Raw genomic sequence first — 20,087 nt, forward strand, 5'->3', positions numbered from 1 at the left:
GGTTTCAATTAGTGGTAGCACTTGCAAAACTAGTAACACAGACATTTTGGCATGAAATCTGACTCCAAGGCGGTGAAGGGTACTTAAGATCTACTCAGGGTTGGGTGGAGAAATACAGTATATTTGAAACAGTGTTGATCATTTGTCATAATGGTGTCACTCCTAAAAACCTTGCTGTATTTTTATAGGCTTGGCTTTTCATTTCTTCTTTGCCTCCCTGTTTAGAATTTGCTTTCCAGTTATCTAGCATCCCTGTTTCCTGTCTCTTTTGTCACCTGGCAGTTAAGTTCTTCTTCAGGCTTTTAGGGCAGCTAAGCACCCTAGCTAAACATGCTCAAAACACTGTGGTACTTATAATGCTTAACATCTACAGAGTCCTCTTCATCTTCAAAGTCCTTTGCAAACACCAGTTACAATAAGAACAATCCTGCATTGTCAGGGACTGCCTGGTTTAATAGTCCATCCGTCTCCTTGATGTTGTGAAACAATTACTAAAATATCCTTTTAAGGCAAATGTTAATTCCTTTAACTTTGCAGTCAGGAAAGATGACTTCTGTTGCTGTTCCACATCAATGTAAGCGCCTCTTGTAATACATCTGCTGGCAGAAAAAAGCCTGTGCATGATTCAACGAAGTTTCCCAGTCCTACTTATCCTAGATATCTTGATAGGCAGGTGACATTTTGATGAGCAAAATAACAAATGTCACTGCTGTGGTGATAGACGCATACAATATTCCAAATATCCACTGAAAGAGAAGTGTTTAATACAGGAATGAGAGAGGCAACTGCCTGACAGGATTTGAACATGTATAACTATAATATTTTTAGCAATAAAGTCAATAATTTGTCTCACTATCACAGCTATCATGGTGCTAATGTAGTTCTTACCCAGACTTTCCTATATGCCACTCTAGTACGGTGATTGTCAACAAACAGCATAGCTGAAAGGAGACTACAGCACAGATATGAGGACTTTTTTCAAGAGTTGCATTCCTGATCTCCACTGAAGGACTTAGATTTGCTTCAGTGGTGCTGAAGGTAGAAGATCAAAAAGGACCCCATGTATTTGTTTTGCTAGTTTACTGTTGGTAATGGACCTCATAGAAAAAATCTTTCCTTAAATTCACCACATATTTGGCAATGTTTGATACTTGTGGTTGCTCTCAAACTGAAACAGAATTTAGGGGCTGCAAATGGAAATGGAATGAATGTGTGGAAAATGCCGCTCATGTCAAACTGCACAGTATTCATCGCCTGAGTTATTCATGTGTCTGGTCAACAGCATTTAATTTTATCAGTGTCTGCCTCAACCTTGCTTGCACAGCCATTCAGCTTTTACTCTCACTTGCCTTAGGAAGCAGCAATCTGAACTAAGGAGTGGAAGAGGAAGCAAAAGCATGGGACGTGGTCAGACTTTCTGATCCGCTTAACAGACATGAGAACATAAATGAGCAGTTAGGCCTCTGCAATCAAACTCATATGCAATGTAGTTCAACTGATTTAGGGCTAGAATACCAAATCTACTCCACACTTCTTGAAAGTCTCTGCAATGGGAGCATCTTATTTTGGTAACGGTCTTTCTTTTACATGACAGGTAATCCACAATGATCCACAATCATACAAGCCAGCTTTTCCCAATTTCATTCAGACTGCTTAACAGCTTTATTGCAATTCTAGGAATAAAGACGATCACGTTTCACTGACTTAAGAGAGTAGGTTTAATGCACTGTGCCATTTGCCACCATCCTGATGGGCCTTTTTTTGTGTGTGTGATCAGTACATGTATTAATGCTAATAAAACACTTACAGAGTTTCCCAGATGTAGACATGGCCCCTTAATCCTTCCCTGTTCTGCTGGGGATAATCATTTTTACAACATGAGATCACTTGCACCAGTGAAGTGCATTTTAACACCTTTCACTGTTATCTATATGAACTGATGATCCTAACAGAATCCCAGCGTGCATTTAAACTTTATTTCCTAGGTTAATCAGGCTAAAAGACTGTTAACTAAGTTTCCCAGTTCCCCAAGTTCCCTCTTTACACTAAAAAAAAAAAAAAAAAAAAAGAAAAAAAAAAGATGCTGCTGGAATTGTTCATCATTAGAAATTTTGCTCATTGAGAAAAGAAAGGCAGCAATGCTGTAAAAAGAAAGGGTGTTTTTGTCTTATAGTGGACAGCATGGCACACAAAAAAAAAAAAAGAGGGAGAAATATTTTCTGAACAAAGAAGTCAGGCCAGTCCCCTTCTTTTTTTGATCTTTAATCCCTTCTCTCCCAAGTAGAATGGCAAAGGAGCCCTTCTCTCTTTCTAATAAATAGCTAGCAAAGGAAAGCATTCAATGCTATGTCCCTTTGATCAGCACAAAGCTGTCAGCTCCTGCCGCTTTTTTTTCTACCAGCTCTTGTTCCTGGTTAAAAGTGGAAGTAATACCCCCTGAAAGAAATACCCTAGGTGTCCTGCAAATCATCAATCCTATTTTTTTCCTTGTTGTTTTTCAGTGGCCCACCCTCCTGGCCTGAGCAACCTCCTTACTAACACCCCTCTTCCTCTTTCCACGCTTTTTCCAGAATACCAGTTACATTTGATACGCAATTCAATGTGCCAGTCTGACCTACTGGGACCTTGCTGTCTGAGACTCTACCACTGCGCAGACAGGGGAAACCTTCCTTCTAGCAATAAACAATGTTTACTTCCGTACATTTATCTTCCTATAAAGGAATTAAAAAATACTTCCTAGACACAGCAAAGGGATTTTTGGAAATTAGCTTTTAATAATTTAAAATACAGCTCTAACTTTAAGAAAAGCACAACCCGAGCAACTAATAAAAAAATTACAGGTTGTGCTTGACCGAGCGTCTGAGATCCCATTTTGCTCTGGTCTTCAGGCTGCTGCATTTCAGACGACATCATTGCATCGCAGCAGTAAACAGTTTGCAAATATCGCTGCTTTCAGACAGGTCACTCCCCGCATTTTAAAGCAGGCTCCTTGTTTACTGCTGAGATTATCTGCAGTCTGCATTTCTGCTCCTCGCAGTGTCAGGACCTGATACACAGTTTGCAAATATTATGCAAAGGAAATAATTCACAAAGCCAAACAATTACAATCAAGTGTAGAACACGAGACTGACTGGTAATGGGAGAGCAGGGCAGAGGCTTTGGTGTCTGCGTGTGTGTGTATAAAGGGTTGGAAGGGGGGAGGAACAGGGGAGTAAGGAAAAGCGACTGTATAAAAGATCATTTTTACTAGACAATGTCATATTCTAAGTGACATGTAATGATGTTTAAATACCTTTGCCATTTCCCCCTTGGTGATTGCTGCACTGGGTGTGTTCTGTGTGCCTATAGAGATATGTTTTTCAAAAATCAGGATGGAGTGAATGCTGCTCGTTGTTCTGGCTGCAAAATGTCAAACTGCAGTGGAAAGAAATACAGCATTGCAGTGGTGGTGCACTGAGGCCCCCGGTAGGAAAGCAGGAGCTATTAAGTGGAAAATTCCTGCAGAGGACGTGTTTTCATTTCTAATGCGAAGAAAGAGGGTGTTGTTTGAGGCTGGCAGGTCTGTGGAAAATACAGAAAACACAGGGAAGATGAGAAAATGACCTCATTGAACTCTGAGAACTTAAGCAAACAAACAGCTTCAGCCAACATACCACATTCTTGCAGCGCTTCTGCCCAAACAACAAATTGACCTATAAGTTATATAATGGCCCAAAGCCCCCACACCCCAAGTAAATGTGGGGACAGAGAATGGGGTTTTCACTCCAGGGAGAGTCGGGGGAGGGGGGGAAGGAGTAAAACCTGCTGCATTAAGAAAGAATATATGGGGGTGAGCTGCCCGTTGCCCCCACACCACCTTCCCAATGGCGTACTCGCATGAGGTTCAGGTTTAATTGTGCTCTAAATACCAGCAGAACGATGGCACTAGTTGTTTATTATAGTATGAAGTATTTCAGTACAGCATAAATTTTCCATTTCAAAGGATCCTGAATGCCTGCAGGGAAGGGGCTAGGTTTTGTAAGCAGAGGGTGGCCTCTGTAAAAGTTGGTGGGGGTTTCATCTTAGGGGCGGTTAAAACTACATTCTTTGAAACTGACTGGGGGGGCTCTGGGGAGCATTTTTAGGGTCTGTGTTTCCCCTATAGAGGCCCCCTGCAGCGTTGACTTGGACTGCCTGAGTTACCATTTTATATCAACTGAACAAATCCCAGTGTAAAAACGCAGGGGCTAACCGAAGGCCATGGGTTCCTCTGTGGTGGTTGTTATTATTGTTCTACATTGCTACAGCCTGGCAGAAAAGGAAGATGTCAGCATCCCTAGTATCTGAGTGTGCTGAAAGGTTTGATTTGTTGTACAGATGCTTGCCTCGGTGTATTTCCAATAACTAATTAATTGAACATAAAAGAAAGTAGGTTATTAATTGTCAGAACAGCAGATGAACCATAATTAATAGTTTAAAATATTATTAATTACAAATCAGAAAAGGGCTTTTCTGTTAGCTAATTGTACATTTGCTGTGGGAACATGTTCTCAGCTACCATAAATTCCAATGTGCCTTTTTATTGAATAGGGGTTTTTTTTCCTCGTTTACACTGTTAAAATCCTGTTGTCTCCCAGTTGCAGATGATTTTATGCACAACCAAAACCTGCTCTGCCATCCAGCATTTTGCATGGACTTTGACTGCGATAGGCATGTTAGTTTTGCAAGTCCCTTGCAACTTTAAAGACTGCACGATGCTTTAAAGAGAAGCATACCTATAAGCAGATAAAGTATTTGATCTTGAAAGTATGTGTTTAAAGCATATGCATAGGAATGGGCAAGGTTCAAACATTAGCAGCAAAGAAAAAGCAGCTGACACAAGTCACAAACTGCAGATGCACATTCAAATTTCATGTAGGCTGCTCTTAGGTCCAGTGGTTTGATCCATTCTGTCATTACATTAGGGACCACTAGCCGTGAATGCGCTGAGGTATAATTCAGAAAACCCCAGCAGCCCTAAGGACCTGACTAGATTCAGTGCTCAGCTTTCCTCACCAAAACATTTTAGAGCAAGATAAAGTGAATTAAAGATGGATGCTGAGGACAAAGTGAGACCATCCCAAACTTTATCCAAAAATGCAACCCTTGCCTCTTGCACGGTTCGAAAAATGGAATTAAATTAACGTTTTTCCTTTCCAGTATGACATCACCCTGAATATCTGGAACACAAGGCAAAAAATGACAGAATTACATCCTACAAAAAAAACCTGTACATGCAAGACTTCCAGGGTTATTTTTCAGGCATACTTTAAGTTGTTTGGACAAAGATCAAAAAAGGTGGGTGAAGATTGGGGCACGTGGCTAGATCAAACTGAAATTCTCCCACAGCTATTAGGCATTGCTTTTCAAGTTTCCATATGACGCTTATTTTAGGTATGGAGAAGATACTGTTGTAGTAGTACAAACAGGAAATAATTCTTATCTATGCAGGTCAGATCTGAAACCAAATTTGCCCAGAATCCAGCACTGTTTCAGTTTAACCCTATATGCTGCATCCGCTGCAGCACAAAGGCCAAAAGACATTCAAGAGCTCCACAGCAATGTGTTATTCCCTTTCTGGGAATGTTTAACCAGGGCAAACTATATAGTGCAGCATTGCTGCACGATGCCATGGATTCTGTTTCTCTCTTCCTTGTGCTGTGTAACTAAGGGGCACTGTAAGGGGCGCATAACTTACAGACCAGAACAGCTTTCTCCTCCACACTCTGACAGGAAATAAAAAGCTCCCAAAAAACTCGAGAGAAAAACAAACTTTGTGAATGACAAATAGAAGCACTGCCAAAACAAAAGTGTTTCCTGCATCTAATAAAAGGAAAAAGGCAGATTTTTGCTCATCCTTACCTTGTGGCTGCAAATGCCAAGAAACAGAAAGACATAAGGAGTGCACTGGGTATAGTTAAGGCTCTGGAGTTTAGCACCCATTGCAGGATTAACTCTTCTGCGGAGTGCAGGGCTTTGGTTACACGTTCCCTCTGCGTTTTAAAGGTTCTTTGTCTTTTACATAGTGGACTCCACTCATATCAGAGCTTCTGTTCTGTGTTCAGTTTAGAATACTTTATATATCTAAAGAGACTTCTAAGAGACTATTTTAAATAAAAACTTAGATAAATCTGGGAGATGAATTGTAAACCACAGCCAAGGAGATTGTGAGCAAGCCATGTTCAGCTCCTGCCAATGCACCTCAGTACAGCCCTACATTACACTTTCAGAAGTGTACAGAAATGCCTGGTCAAACTAACCTGTGCAGGAGTTTCATGAAGAACAAAAATAGGTAATAGAATGAACCAAAAAAATTAATGCTTTGTGAGTTGCCTTTCTTTGTGTCACAGTACCGAAAGACATGGAGTAAAAGAGCCACAGGAATCATTGATCAAGATCTGATCTTTATTTCTTTGTTCTTTTATTTTAAATCATCACATTCATCATAATTGTGAAATGTGAGCTGTCAACATGCCCAAGCTAGCTTCAGCACTGGCCGTTTGTTCTGACCACAGTGGAAATAGGACACTTGGCCTCTGACCACCGATGGAAGCATTAAACTCTCTCCCCAGGATTTTACTATCACTGACCACATGGGTCTGCTTGTTATGAATCTAAGAGCTTGAAAGAAGTTTTGAGATCATTGCCTGTAGAAGACCTGAATGTGAATCAGTCTCCGTCCTTGTTTTGCAATTCAGATGACTCCCGGTTTGGACAGCTGGAGGATGAGGAACCTAGGACATGCTGAAGAGTAAGCTTACTGTTTTATCTGGATGCAGAAAGAAAGCCTGTTGGTCAATAGTTTCGTACTGAGGCAGGAACAAGAAAGTAATATATAATCTGCCCCAGCACTGACAAGATGGAGAACTTTATCTGTCTCAGGAGCTATAGCTCAAAATGTGGGTACTGAATAGGAACCATAGAAGGCAACAAGAATCATCAGGTCTTTAGAAACCATGTCTTGGGAAAGCATTGTTCAGCCTCCAGTGGGAAAAAAGACAGGGCTTTCAAGCGCTTGAAGGATAGCTGCAAAGAAGGAGATAGCCTGTGTTTTCCATGTCCATTGGAATAAGAATTGGCTCAAATTGTATTAAGACAGAATTATCTTGGACTGTATTAAAAACCTTGAGTCATAGGAGGAGATACAAGTACAAAACTGAAAGTATTCCCCTGAATGCACATCCTCCCACATACCAGAAGGAATACATAAATCAGCCAAAGTGTGTGTCAGTTTATGCTTGGAAAAAGGTTTGACTGAAGCAGGTGTTGAGTGCTGCTCCGCTGGGTGCTGCCAGCCGTTCATGAAAAAAGCATGGTGGTAGAATAGGCCCGAGATTTGAAAGTGACGGCAGAATGGAAGGGTTTGGGGAGGGTTTGGACCTTGTTGTTGTTCCTAGCTTCTTGAAAGGTCTAAGTCACAGTTGACCTCTATAGCTATAGATCAGTTGACCTTTACAGATATATAGAGATATGTCTTCTTTCTTATAACAATTGATCTGGCAATGAGGAGCACTTGATTAGGCTTTCTGCAGACTGATGTGTTTGCAGTGCAAGAGCCTAATCATTAAAATGGAAAAAAAGCTAAAATTTTCCTCCCCTGTTGAAACAGTCAGTTTCAATAAAATTTACTCCAGTTTTACACTAGTGAAGCCAAGTTAAATGATATGTGAGGCAAGACAATACATTTACTGAAGATCTGAGTCAAGATCAATCAACCTCATGATTTCTCTTACCTAAGTCTTAAGGAGAACTCCCTGGAGATCATTAATTTCTATAATGTGTATTATTAAAAGAAGTCCATGGAGTTCAGGGAGAAGCAATAAGGGAGGCTTTTAATATACTCTGTTCTGCTTTTGGTTGTGATTCACATAATTAATGAGTATGATGCTAAACTCACTCTATCCAGCATTGTGGGAATGTTACCTAGTGTCACTAACAAGCATTTCAACTGATTCAGCCCTCTAAGCCCCCCACCACATAGAAGCTAATTGCAAGGATTAGGGCACACTGAGATACTCAAGCTCCACTCCTATGGGTTTGGGGAGAAACAACACATTTAAACATTCCAGCTGCAGTTCCCTTGGCAACGTACATAACAACAACTCTGTAAAACTATGGGTTTCTGTTTTCTTAACCCTTCAGGACATTCACTGAATGAATACTTCCTTGAGGAAACAGTTCAGTCAACCAGATATACTCAAACCCTCTTAAATCCAGCAGGCCTTTTCTCCTTACAAAAACAACAGCTGAATTCCATGTCAAACTGATATTCTCCCCTGGCATTAAAGGGTTTAATTCAAACACACACATAGACCATTAGCAAACCCTCCATAGAAGTCTGCATGAAAAAAGACGGTAAAAACCAACCCTAAAACATCAGCATTTCATATCATTATAAAGTTCACGCAGATCAGCAGACACGGAGAAAAATACACAAATTCTATAAAGCACATAAGTACTCTTAAGAAACAAAAGCGTATTAGCATTTGCATAGATGATAGAATACTGTTGCTGTTAGTTATAGCAATAATAATGTCGATAGCAACTTTACAACGATTTCTGGAAATTTAAAATACTCATAAATATTAACTAATACTATGAAATAATAAGATTTACACTATCTTTATGAAATAGATAAGGGCTTCCCTTGAGTTTATTCCACTGCCCAATGAACTAGAGTTTCTTGTGATGTTAAGCACATCTGCTCCTTAGCAGTGGCTGTTCCTATCACACAAAAGTTTGGAAGAGGACCCTCCAGCTGAATGGATGTGCGGGGTGGCAGAAGTCTCCAGACCTCACCTGCACCTCATAAAAAGCTAGTGTAGATTTTGGGCTGTCATTAGTAGGCAGAATTTATGAACATGCTCACAATGCCGCAGTTAATAGCTGCGAGACCAATGGTATTCTGCAGGTTTAAGACAATGGTCTGTCCCCTGTTGTCTTCCTCAGAAGTTTGGGTTTATGAAAGCGTTAAAATCTTTACCGTAGATTGGGGTCATCAAATAATGTGTAGCAATTGTCTGAAGAGAGCTTACCTTGCTTCCTCAGCATGCAAGAAGTGACCTGTTCTAGCTTTTTAGGAGAGCAAGAGAAACCATGAGTACCTATGATATACCTGTAACTATTCCTTAGCTAGCAGTGCACTGATGCACGCTTACTTTCAAGACAATGCAGCTACAAAACTAAATCAGTGCTCAAACAGGTGTCGGTGTAGTCTGAAGCAGTTACAGTTCATAACCCATCTTTTCCTCCCTTTCTCTTTGTAAGCTTTAATTTTTTTTATTTACAAGAGGAGCCTGTGTGACCTTCCCTTAGATCTTCCATCCTGCAATGGCAAGGCACCTTGTCGCATTTTGTAGCTTCAAGCAGATAAAAGAAAGAGTAAGTACACCTGCAAAATTGTTGAATTGAATGAAGCCTTAAACATCTATGGCTCCATTGCTGCAGCATTGCCCTTCATTGAAGGAGAGTGCTCACCTTTTCTGCAGCAGCTTCTATGTAAATCACTGGGAAGCAGAGCCCCACACACACCCCTCCACCATCAGCCTTAGCTCACAACAGTTTGTTAAAAGATTATGCAGCATCCTTGCTAACGCGTGGTTGCCAGGGCATCCTTGTTCCCTAGCCAACTACTATACTAAGGCTTTACTGGCAGCCATCCAGCTGTGCTTCATTTAGGAAGCTCTGCAGCAGTAAAGGATGTGTTTTCCCAATTTACAGGAGAAATAAGTCGGTTTGTTCCTTGTCTCTTAAAGGCTCTAAGCATTTGGGGAAGCAGTACCTTTTCACGGAGGACTGTAAGACAGGGAGCTTCTCTTCCCCCTATTCTTTGTGAACCACAATGTAGGTCTCACTGCAGAGAGCTTAGATTTTGCACTAACCCAGCTAGTGTGGGTCCAAGACACATCAGTGTGGCACTGTGCCCAGACCAGCACAGGCACAGAGCCACACATTGCCACAATTGGGCTGGTAACTCTGAGGGTTTTTTCTGTGCAATGTGGCAGTATTGTCTTGCTTGGGAGGAGAGAGGGTGTCTTAGCAAATGCTGCTGTTTCTACATATTCTATTTCGCTAAAGATTTTATAGCATCACAGCAACACAAATCCCAGCTAACATTGCTTTTAGTGTCAAGTTTTCTTTGGCCAACTGCATTTAAGATGGAAGAAGTATGATGGCACTAGATAGCTGTGATAGCTTGCCATTTCAATTGGTGTTGGTGACGCCCAAAGATGTAGCAGTGCTGTGGCCGATTCCAGGCTGGTTTTCTGCTCAATGGCTTGAATGGGCCTTGGTTACAGAAGCTGATCGCAGGATATGTGATGCCAGCAGCAGGCACAAATCCTTGCCATTGCAGTAGTACCTGGACAGAGAGAGCCGAAGGCCAGTGCCTGGGCTGAATGAAAAGCCAGAGGGAGGGTTGCACCAAGAGGACAGCTTGACGAGTTTTTATTGCTCATGCCATGATTCTCCTGTTTGTTAAAGCCTCCAGGGTGTCACTGCTCTTGAATTTCTCATTGCTAGAACAATTAATGAGGTGCTATAAAAAAAAAGTTACTATAAAGTGGTAACTTTATAGTAGCATTCATGCAATAAGTGTCAGATAACGAAAAGAGGGGGGCATCCAGATGGAGATAGGATTTACTGGATTGTACACTCCTGCTGTCCCTAAAGTAGAACAGGGTTCCACACACTAAGGAAAGGATAATTTAGTCTGAAAAAAATCAGTAAAAGGCAGATGCCACCGTCACTTCAGCTGTCACTCATGCACCTAACAACTGCTGCCTGTATGTCAGTCTTTTATCTAAGAACTAATCCAACCCAAAGTACACGTACCCTGGAATAGGCAAGTGGAACAGGCAAGGAAAGCTCTTTCAAGCTCTTTATTTTGAAAAGGCAAGAAATAGAGCCCTGTGTTTAAGACAGGAGAACTGCACAAATTCAAGTTTTAGAGGTCTCTTTACAACCTTAGGCAATTAGTTTTAATGTCAATTAGATAATTTTGCTAATTTGGGCAGCAGTTTACAGTCGAATCCTGGCACTCTTTTTGTCCATTCTAGCTATGTGTCAGCTTACACTCTGGCTTTAGCCTGGGAGAAGCCAACTAGGTTTTCTGCACAGGGCAAGTCAAGACAAATTGAATACCACTAGATACCACTATATAATAGATGCAAGCCATGTCTAGTTCACAAAGCATAGATTGGATTAAAAGGTATGATTGCAGATCTAGTTAGGGAAACTTTAACATAGTTTGTTGATGAGCTAAGAATGAGATGCATTACTAGCACAAAAGTAGAGATTTTTGCACTCTTAAGTCTGCTTATCTATCACTTAAATGTGCTGATCCCACAGGCATATATCAGACTAGTTAACGGACTAAGGCACATTGTCAGTGGATTACATTTTAAATATATATAAATATATATATACATAGAAATACATAAGAATTATATATACATGTGTAGTGCTTCTGATTGATAGCACCTGAACTATTTATAGTCTAGTCTTGCTAAGGGAAAGAACACTGTGTTTGCAATTCATTTGATCTCCAAAGAAATAGTAAACACTGTATCTGTGCTATTATGTAAATATATGAGACCAGAAAAGTAATGTAATAACAAAAGAAAAGATGGCAGATGAATTATAGAGCTACAAGCCTTATGCTGATACCACCCAAGAAGACCTGATCATCAGTATTCAGTCCTCAGTATTGCACCTATAGCTTTATCATTTCAGACCTAAAAAAGAAAGAAAAAAAAAAAAAAAAAGGCAAGAATTTGGCTTTTGTTCACTGTGTGAAGGGGGAGTGTGTAGCTCCTCACATAGACCCACAGGACATGCAGAATTCAGTGACTTGCTTTATACAACCTTTCACTGGCGGAATGTGCAGGCAGCAAAAGTATTTGTAATACTAATTAAAGATTAGAAAATCCTCATTTAGGAAAATGCCCCTTGGCAGGGTATTTCAAAACAAACTAGACGTATTTCTGTCCAAAGTGATGGAAAGGGTCGTATTTCTCAACTTAGTTGGAGAAAAGGGGATTAAAAATGTGCCTTGGTTGGGGTGAAATGGGTTATAAAAATGACACATAAAGCATTTTTCTTCAGTGCCAAAAAGGTCCAAACTAAAGAATGGTCCTTTAGTCCAAAGACTGAAAAAATAACAGTCATCTAGATAAAATTAAGTCTCATTTAATATAACAAGCTATTCAAAAAATAAATATTCCTAAAATAAAGCAATGAAAAAAGGTCACTCTTTTTGTCATGATTTAAAAAAAATAATATGTGAAAATGTTATAACCAATATTATGGCTCAATGGAACACAGGCTATAGTTCGAGCAGCAAATTTTACCAAAAGAAAGATTTTTAAAACTTGACAATATTTTGAGACCGTGTTGTACCCAAACCTAAAACTTGGAACGTGTTGACTGACTTCATTTTGTATGGACCTTGTCAGAGTAGCAAAAAACAAACCACCAAAGGTAAATTAATAGGGAATCTAGAAATACCTGCATAACATAGAGTTTTGCTGATGAAAAATAATGCACGCAGCATGAACTGATACTAACAAAGGTACAAAATAATGTGTTATCCCTCATGGTATATATAAATGTTGGCTATACTTACGGTTTTTTGGAAGTATTGTTGTCATGGTTACCATTCAGCTGTCTTTATGTTTTAATATGCCCTGTTTTGTAAGGTTGAGGTTCAATCCAAGTTCATATGAAGCAAATCAACTGAAGTTTTCTGATTTAGTCTCTAATTTAATGTGCATCATTTTCTGAGAGGCCAGCTTGAAATACTTTCAGCATGATTTTAAGAGATGTCAAGCACCTTCAGATGCAGCAGAAGTCAATGCCCTGTATGCAGGGACTGAGACATGAATAATCTGCCAAACAGCACAGTCCGTAACAGTCTTATTTTAAAAAGCTATGAAACTATTTCAGTTGGTATAGGGAATGTTTCTATACTCCTACAGGCTGAACCTACCACTGTTAGACGCTAAATGAACAATGTGTCATTCTCTTAGCAGCAGTCTGAAGCTATAGAAATGCTTGACTGTAATGTTGTAAAACATGAACTTAATTCCTGTGTGTAATATCAATAATCCAATACTTCTGGTCCATTGAAATGGAAAACTACATTTCCTTACTTTTTGCAAATTTCCTCATGTTCAAACGTTGAGGGGGGGGGATGAAAGACATGTTGCCTTTTGTAGTTCATTAAAAAGCTCAAGCTTCAAACCAAAATGCCAGGATCCAGCAATAAACTCAAAAACTCCTAGTCAGGGTAATTGAGAATTAGCTCAGGTAACTCTGTGTGGGGTTTGCATTGTCCTCTGCAGAGTATACCCAAAGAGTCAAACTGATGCATAAATGTCCTTTTTGCTTTTCTATGGAAACAGATGGACCTGCTCTTCAAAGTAGCCTCTTTACCTTATTAGCCTTGAGAAAATCCTTTTCACCTCCTCCAACAAGCCACCTGGAACTGCAGAAGACTCCAGGAATGGTTCTTTCCTTGCTTTCCGTTTTCTCAATTTAGCTTTAGCTGAGCAATGTGGCAAGGAGGTGTTGATCTTTTTTGTAGTGCAGCACATAGAAGTGGAGCCTGCTCATAGGGAAAGGAAGCTTTGTGGGTAAAGTTTCAGTATAGCTGACTTCCCTATGAGCGTATCGCATTCAATTTAGCATCAACTTTAATAATTCTTCCTTTTATCTTTGGTATAAAAATTGGAAAAGAAAGGGTAGGGGAGAAGGAAAGATCTCGGTCAGTGTCTCTTTTTCTTCTAGGTTCATCCATTGCATAGTCTTTCTGCGTTTAGTATTTCTAGTTCTTGACTCCTGTTCTTTCAAGGGCGGACACAGGCAAGCTAGCTGTGTACTTCATAGCAGGTCTTCCTCTGGCTTCAGCACTCATATTCTCCTAGAAGAGCTCAAAGACTTTGTTTTCTTTCCCTTTTGATTGTTGGGCTGTTAGGTTGGGGTTTTTTGTTTGCTTTCTTTCCTTTATGAAATGGTCCTTGGGGACAGCCCTCTGCAGTGGGGTGACCTGGAAGCATTTCTTTTCAGATTATCTCTACTCATTCATACATCTCACAAGTGCATAGGATGCAATTGTTAAAAAACATTATTGCCCTTTGCATAAACCAAAAAGAGAACCAGGTCAGCATTTGTGTTGCATGAACATACACACGATCACCTATGTATACATATACAGTTGTGTGTGTGTATGTGTCACATGGGTGTTGGTAATGTCAGAGACACATAATAAATGTTATCATGGCCTTTACAAAATACATGCCCCCCCCCCCCCATTATTTATTCAATTTATTCATTCATTCATCTATCTTTTGGGGACCCATTCAGACATATTAGTAGGGTTGATATGTCTCTGTGTGGGTCTGTGTATTTGTAATCAGAGCTAGTAAATTTTTATTTTTTTATCAGACAATATTTCATGATTTGATTTCACAGCATGCGTTCTTTATGGCTCTTCACGTATTTTGATACTAAATGGGCCAGTAAATTATAAGCTTTACCTCCTAAACCCTAGAGTTAAGCGTCATCAGAGAGCTGAAGGTGGGTTGTAAGCAAATTGGATTGTAGGAGGCCTCTTTGGCCCCCGTTTCCAGTTCCAGTGTATGTTCAGACGAGTGGAAAATGTTTGCTGATAACGTCAGTGCAGAGCTTCCAGTTCATTGCACAAGTGATACACTTCCATATACTTGATGATGTGGTCTGTGATCTATGGAAAGAGGAAGAGAGCTCTGAGATGAACTCCAGATGCACCTATTTGTTATGCTGTGGGCTCTGGAGGCCTGGCACCATGCGAAATAGCATTTCAAAAGTCACTTTCTAGGTCATAGCATGAGACAGTAGTGATAACATCTATAACAGGCTGCCTTTGCAGAGAAAGGGTCACCTGCTTTCGCACTGTGTTAAACACTGAACTGATCAAGAGACTGTCTGGCATTGCAGGCTAAGCCTTCTCCTCCAGTGAGTAAGTTTACAGTATACGGAGACTACAGTGTGAGAATATTTTTATCCCAAGCGCATGCCTTTAAACAGGTTATTAGCAAAGTACCAGCAGGGGGGCAGAAAAGCGGACTACTTTTTGATTTGTTCATTAAAATCAAATAATTATTTAGAGACTAACTGATCAAACTCTGTACTTAAAAAAAAAGTCCTCATTCTGCCTGCTTGATGTTAAATGGTAAAACAGCACAGGAGTGAAAATATCCTGGAGCCCTATATCATCTTCATTATCTTCACTGGTGAAGTGAGTGAGTGAGTGGAGAGGTGTGAAATTCCAGCAGAGAGGAACATGCTGTTTTAAGAGGAAGTGCTGACATGCAGGCTACAATTAGACAAAAAAATGACTGCTGACATTTAAAAATCATTACAGAGAGGAAATTGTGAGTGTAATTATGTCATCATTGACACTGTTCAAGTGTGCTGATGCATTTTTGCTGATCAAAATCAAGTGTTTATATTTGTAAATAGAATGCACTTAGCAACTCTATCAATGAAAATGTTCTAGCCAAGAACTGAGGAAAATGGAGCCAAGTCACTTTGACAAAAACTTTTTTTCCTTTTTGTTGATTTTCAGTATTTTGATTTCAGGATTTTTTCTTGCTAACAAAATTATTTCTTATTATTTATTATTTTGCATGACTTTGATTGGGTTTTGTTTGCAGGATTATTTTTTTTTTTGCGTAGCACAATAGAAATGGCCATTCTGGAACAAGCGAAAGGTCCATTTTGCCAATATGTATCGAATGGCCAACAATGGCCACCAGTAGACACCTACAGAAGGATATAAGAGAACATTAAGTATATAATGATATTTGCTTACACCAGTGTCTCAGCTTCCAATATCTGCTGCTCAGGGACTTCACAGAATGGTCAAAAAGATCAGAATAATGAAGTTTTTCTGACTGGCTTTAGAAATAGTCGGATACGGGAGTCAGTACAAAGGGAGACATGATGTCATCAGGTAGCAAAATACGTAAATGTTATCATTTACTTGCAGAAGAGGAGTTTGTTGACTGAGCTGATACTGAATTCTTGGCACTGCATTATTTGACACAGTTCTGCCTTAAGCCCCAAGTCCTTTACCTATGACATAGTATCACTCAATGACAGGGAATAGTGACCAATCTATGATACATAGAAATCCTCAGTTGAGAATGGACAAAATATGTGAAAGGGTATGTTTCTGACTGATTTCAAAACCTGATTTTTTTTATCCTGAAGGTTTGTGAGATTATGTATAAATACACTTTATAAATGTGAAAGGAGAAGCGTTTGCAAAGGCTCTTGAGGGACGTAAGAAAAGGTCTTGGCTTCTGCAATGAAATGTCCACAACAAAAAAATGTCTACAAATGGTAGTTCTCCTGAGGATGGCATTTTGTTCATAGTATTCTGGAACACGTTTATGGTGGAAATTAAGAAAAAAAGTGTGAACAAGATAAAGGATGCTTAATAATGAGGTACTTCACATTATCAACAGTTATTCTTGAAGGCTGTGTCAGAAACAGAAATATGAATATTGAATGTCATCTATTCAGGTTAAAACTAACTACTTCTCAGCCTGCATCTGCTGAGCTCTAAAATTCTCCTCAGTATCTCTTTGTTATTTTTATAAGAAAGAAATATAAAACTTGGTTTATCTTTATAATTTCCATTTTTTCAGTCCTCTCTTTATTGACTTTACTCTTTGGGAATGGGGTTTTTTTACAATGCATTTATTAATTTTCTGGGTGTCCTCCTGCAGCCAGTTTTTCTTCTTTTGACATTGGGTCCATCAGTTTCCATCAGCGTCCCTGTTTCCTGGATGTCAAAACTTATATCTAGTAAAATTGCGTTACCAGAATAACGTCAAGCAACTCTATAGTCACCACATCAGCAAAAAAACTGCTTTCATAATGTCATTTTATGATTAGATGAATACTGTAATTCATTTTTAGAGTGATAAGGATTTCCGTGTCAAAACATAGAGTTCTTTGTGCCATTAAAGTAGTAGAAATCAGTAGTTAGGAAACAACCCACAGTGGGTGTGTTGGGAGAGGCCAGCGTCACAGGTATTTCAGATGACTGCTTATTGTAGAACCTTACTGAAAACCCGTGAAAATGTGGGCCACAGAAATAAGTAATAAGGCTTTACTAGTGTATAAAAATATGACAGAAAAAATAATGTTGTGTTACTGTGTTTTATATTCTAACACTTAATTCTAAGGCTATTTTCATCTTTATCTCCCTTTTCACTAATTCATACCTTTCTAGATTTATTTTTTTGTTTGGAATCAGAGTTTTCTGTATGTTATCTTCGTGAAAAGCTTATTTAATTACTGCTTGTGACAAGGTAGAGAAAAAACATTTTTCCTGTTTTCTGCTTGTTTTTGAAAGCCAGAAGTTGAAAAAAATTAATCTTTTTCTGCACAGTAAACTGGTACCACATACTTACTCTTTTTAAACACATCATTCCAGAACAGCTGAACTTTGAAACTTGGCAACATCTAATCATTGTTTTTAGTAATTTTTCTCTAAGTGTATTTGAAAGACGTTACTTTGTCTGAAATTTTAATAAACACAAGATTGATAGGGTATTGCTGAGTGTCAGGACTGTCAAAGGCCCATTCCTACCAAAGGGAGGTTAAACACAAATCAGTACCAATGGACAGCCCTGCATAGTCCACCCAAATACAAGGAATTCAGCATCAGTTCAAGATCTGACCGTGAAATCAAATTGGAAGGGACTGTGAGAGGTGCATCCTCAGTGAAGAGTCAAATCTACATATTGTCTTCAGTTTTGGCTTGATGATGACTGTGTTTTGTGGGAGAATTTATTTTATTTTACTTTGTTTTGTTTTGATTTATTTTGGTTTGGTTTGTTTTATTTTGTTTTGGTTATTTTATTTTTTTTATTAAGACCATGATGGGCATTCCACAACTTCCCCGATAAAATGCATCCATCTTCACTCCTGGAGAACCTTTGCCTAAAGTCTAACCTCAGTGTTCCTTCACGGTAACTCTTTGAATACCTACCATGCAGTTCTGTTTGCAGGATGAATCTTTCAGTCTTTGAGGTTAGCCCCTAAGAAAGCTTCTAGCCTCTGTAACACATCAGTCTGCATTTTCTTTACGTTACACGACAAACACAAGTGGTGTCAGTCTCATGGTATTGCTGGGTGCTTTGTATGAGGCAGAAGTAAAAAAACCCCAAACCAACCACTTCCCCAAATGAAACACTGCATCAGCATTGAAATTAGAAAAAACATTGTAATCAATAAAAAAATGCAAGTGCTTGGAGACTGGAGAGTGTCTCCTTATATTGTCTACATTCCACAAGAGTCTGTATAGTTTATGCTTTCACTGGAAAACAGTTTGTGAGCCTTTGTCAGTATAATATACTAAAAGTCATGAGCTGCTGCTCTGATAGCCCAATCCTGTAAGCTGTCTCCATTTAAACATAGAGGCCCCTTTCAACAAAAAAAGTGAAAAAAAAATAATCTATTTTGCCAGTCTTTCCTCAGACCACTCACCACAGTGAGGTGTGAGCTTCAGAAGTTACGCCAAGATGAGTAGATGCTTACACTGAAAGACACCTGCAGTATTGTTTCCTTTGTTGTGTATTATTAACAAAGCCTGTGCAAATAGCAAGTATAGTAACAGTGATGAATGAAGAACTTTGGGTATAGCAGTAGGAGACTACACAGTAGTTATAGTAATGCCATATGATATTTGATGACATGGAATGGTCTACCCTGTTGGTTTTCAGACAGGGACCAAATTTTAAGCCCTTAACTCTCCATTGTGAATAACTATTTATACAGGTTGTCTTTTCTCATCACCGTACCAAGGCAGGAGATTTACCAATACACCTAAACAAGACAGTGTAATCATTAAAACAACAGAGCTCTACTTCCTGATGCTACTGCTATATAAATGTTAAATAATAATAATAATAGAAACAGGTGTTGCCTGCTTTTAGTAAAACATACTGTAGTAAGAATAATTTTTTGATCCATTCCAGTTTGAAAGACTTCAGCTGAGCTTGCAACTAAGTTACAGTGTCATAAATGAGACTATAGCAGTCAGCCTCAAAAACTGTTAAAATCTTTCAGTTCCATGAATATAATATGCTATTTCTGCTGTACAATGAATTAAATCAATATATGACCAAGGTGTAGATAAAAACATGCAGCAGCAAGTCTGAAGGCCACGCTGTATAAAATAAGAACAATTTAAAATTGAATATGATTTATCAACTAAAGATTTTCCAGCTATAAAAAACCTCATTCTCTTCCCCTGCAGTCAAGTACAACCAAAAAGATCAGGAAATCTGAATATGTGGGAGCAGAGTAACAATCCAGCAAAGAATGGTAAGAAAGGAAAAAGATAAGATACTGTCCAAATTTCATTGTTGAAACATCTTTGCTTCTGAAAATACTCGTAATTAGGACTATTTAGTCTGGTTTCATTAGTTAAATTTCAGTTGTTATACGTGTGAAATAAATTATGCAACCTGTAAATCTTAATTACATTGTTAATTGGGATAACTTTATGATCATTTTGTGATGCCTCAAATCAGTGAAACATGTTTTTCTATTAGAGTTGATCAGAACTGTTAATACTTTGAATACAGCACACTGCTGGTACATTTTGATATAACTGAAATCATTAATTATAATCTTTTGATTGCTGAGTTTTAAACCCTGGTATCCATAAACTGAAAAATACAGCAGCACTTAGATGTAATATGATATTAATACTTCATCCAGCAATTGCTTCTGGGTACACAATTGGTATTAATTATGCAAGCATGAATCATTCATACGCCAGGGCTTTATGTCCATCACAACAGTGAAGCAGGTTTAGATTTAGACACAGATGCAGTTGGCAGAAGCAGCAGTTGTAGTGAAACAAATCAGAGGGTTGGATGTTTTAATGCCAGGGCATTTGTAAACCTGGTAGGTTCACCATGCTCAGATAATGTAAGTCAGTATTGTTTATAGACATTAAGACGCTGTATCAGTTTTTGCCAGCTGAATGTCTGGCTTCTTTTAGC

The 20,087-nt window shown here is 39.0% G+C and overlaps 1 long non-coding RNA gene across 3 annotated transcripts in view; it reads right to left on the reverse strand.

Annotated features, from left to right (window-relative positions):
- Window positions 1-11,488: 11,488 nt before the first annotated feature.
- LOC128911039 (uncharacterized) overlaps window positions 11,489-20,087 on the reverse strand; it is a 233,873-nt gene continuing 225,274 nt past the window's right edge. For all 3 annotated transcript variants that reach the window (XR_008466977.1, XR_008466976.1, XR_008466975.1), the window contains one exon: window positions 11,489-14,761. This is a non-coding gene — a long non-coding RNA (uncharacterized LOC128911039). The remainder of the gene's footprint in view (window positions 14,762-20,087) is intronic.

Source organism: Rissa tridactyla, chromosome 6 (assembly GCF_028500815.1).
Source record: "Rissa tridactyla isolate bRisTri1 chromosome 6, bRisTri1.patW.cur.20221130, whole genome shotgun sequence".
Classification (NCBI taxonomy): domain Eukaryota; kingdom Metazoa; phylum Chordata; class Aves; order Charadriiformes; family Laridae; genus Rissa; species Rissa tridactyla.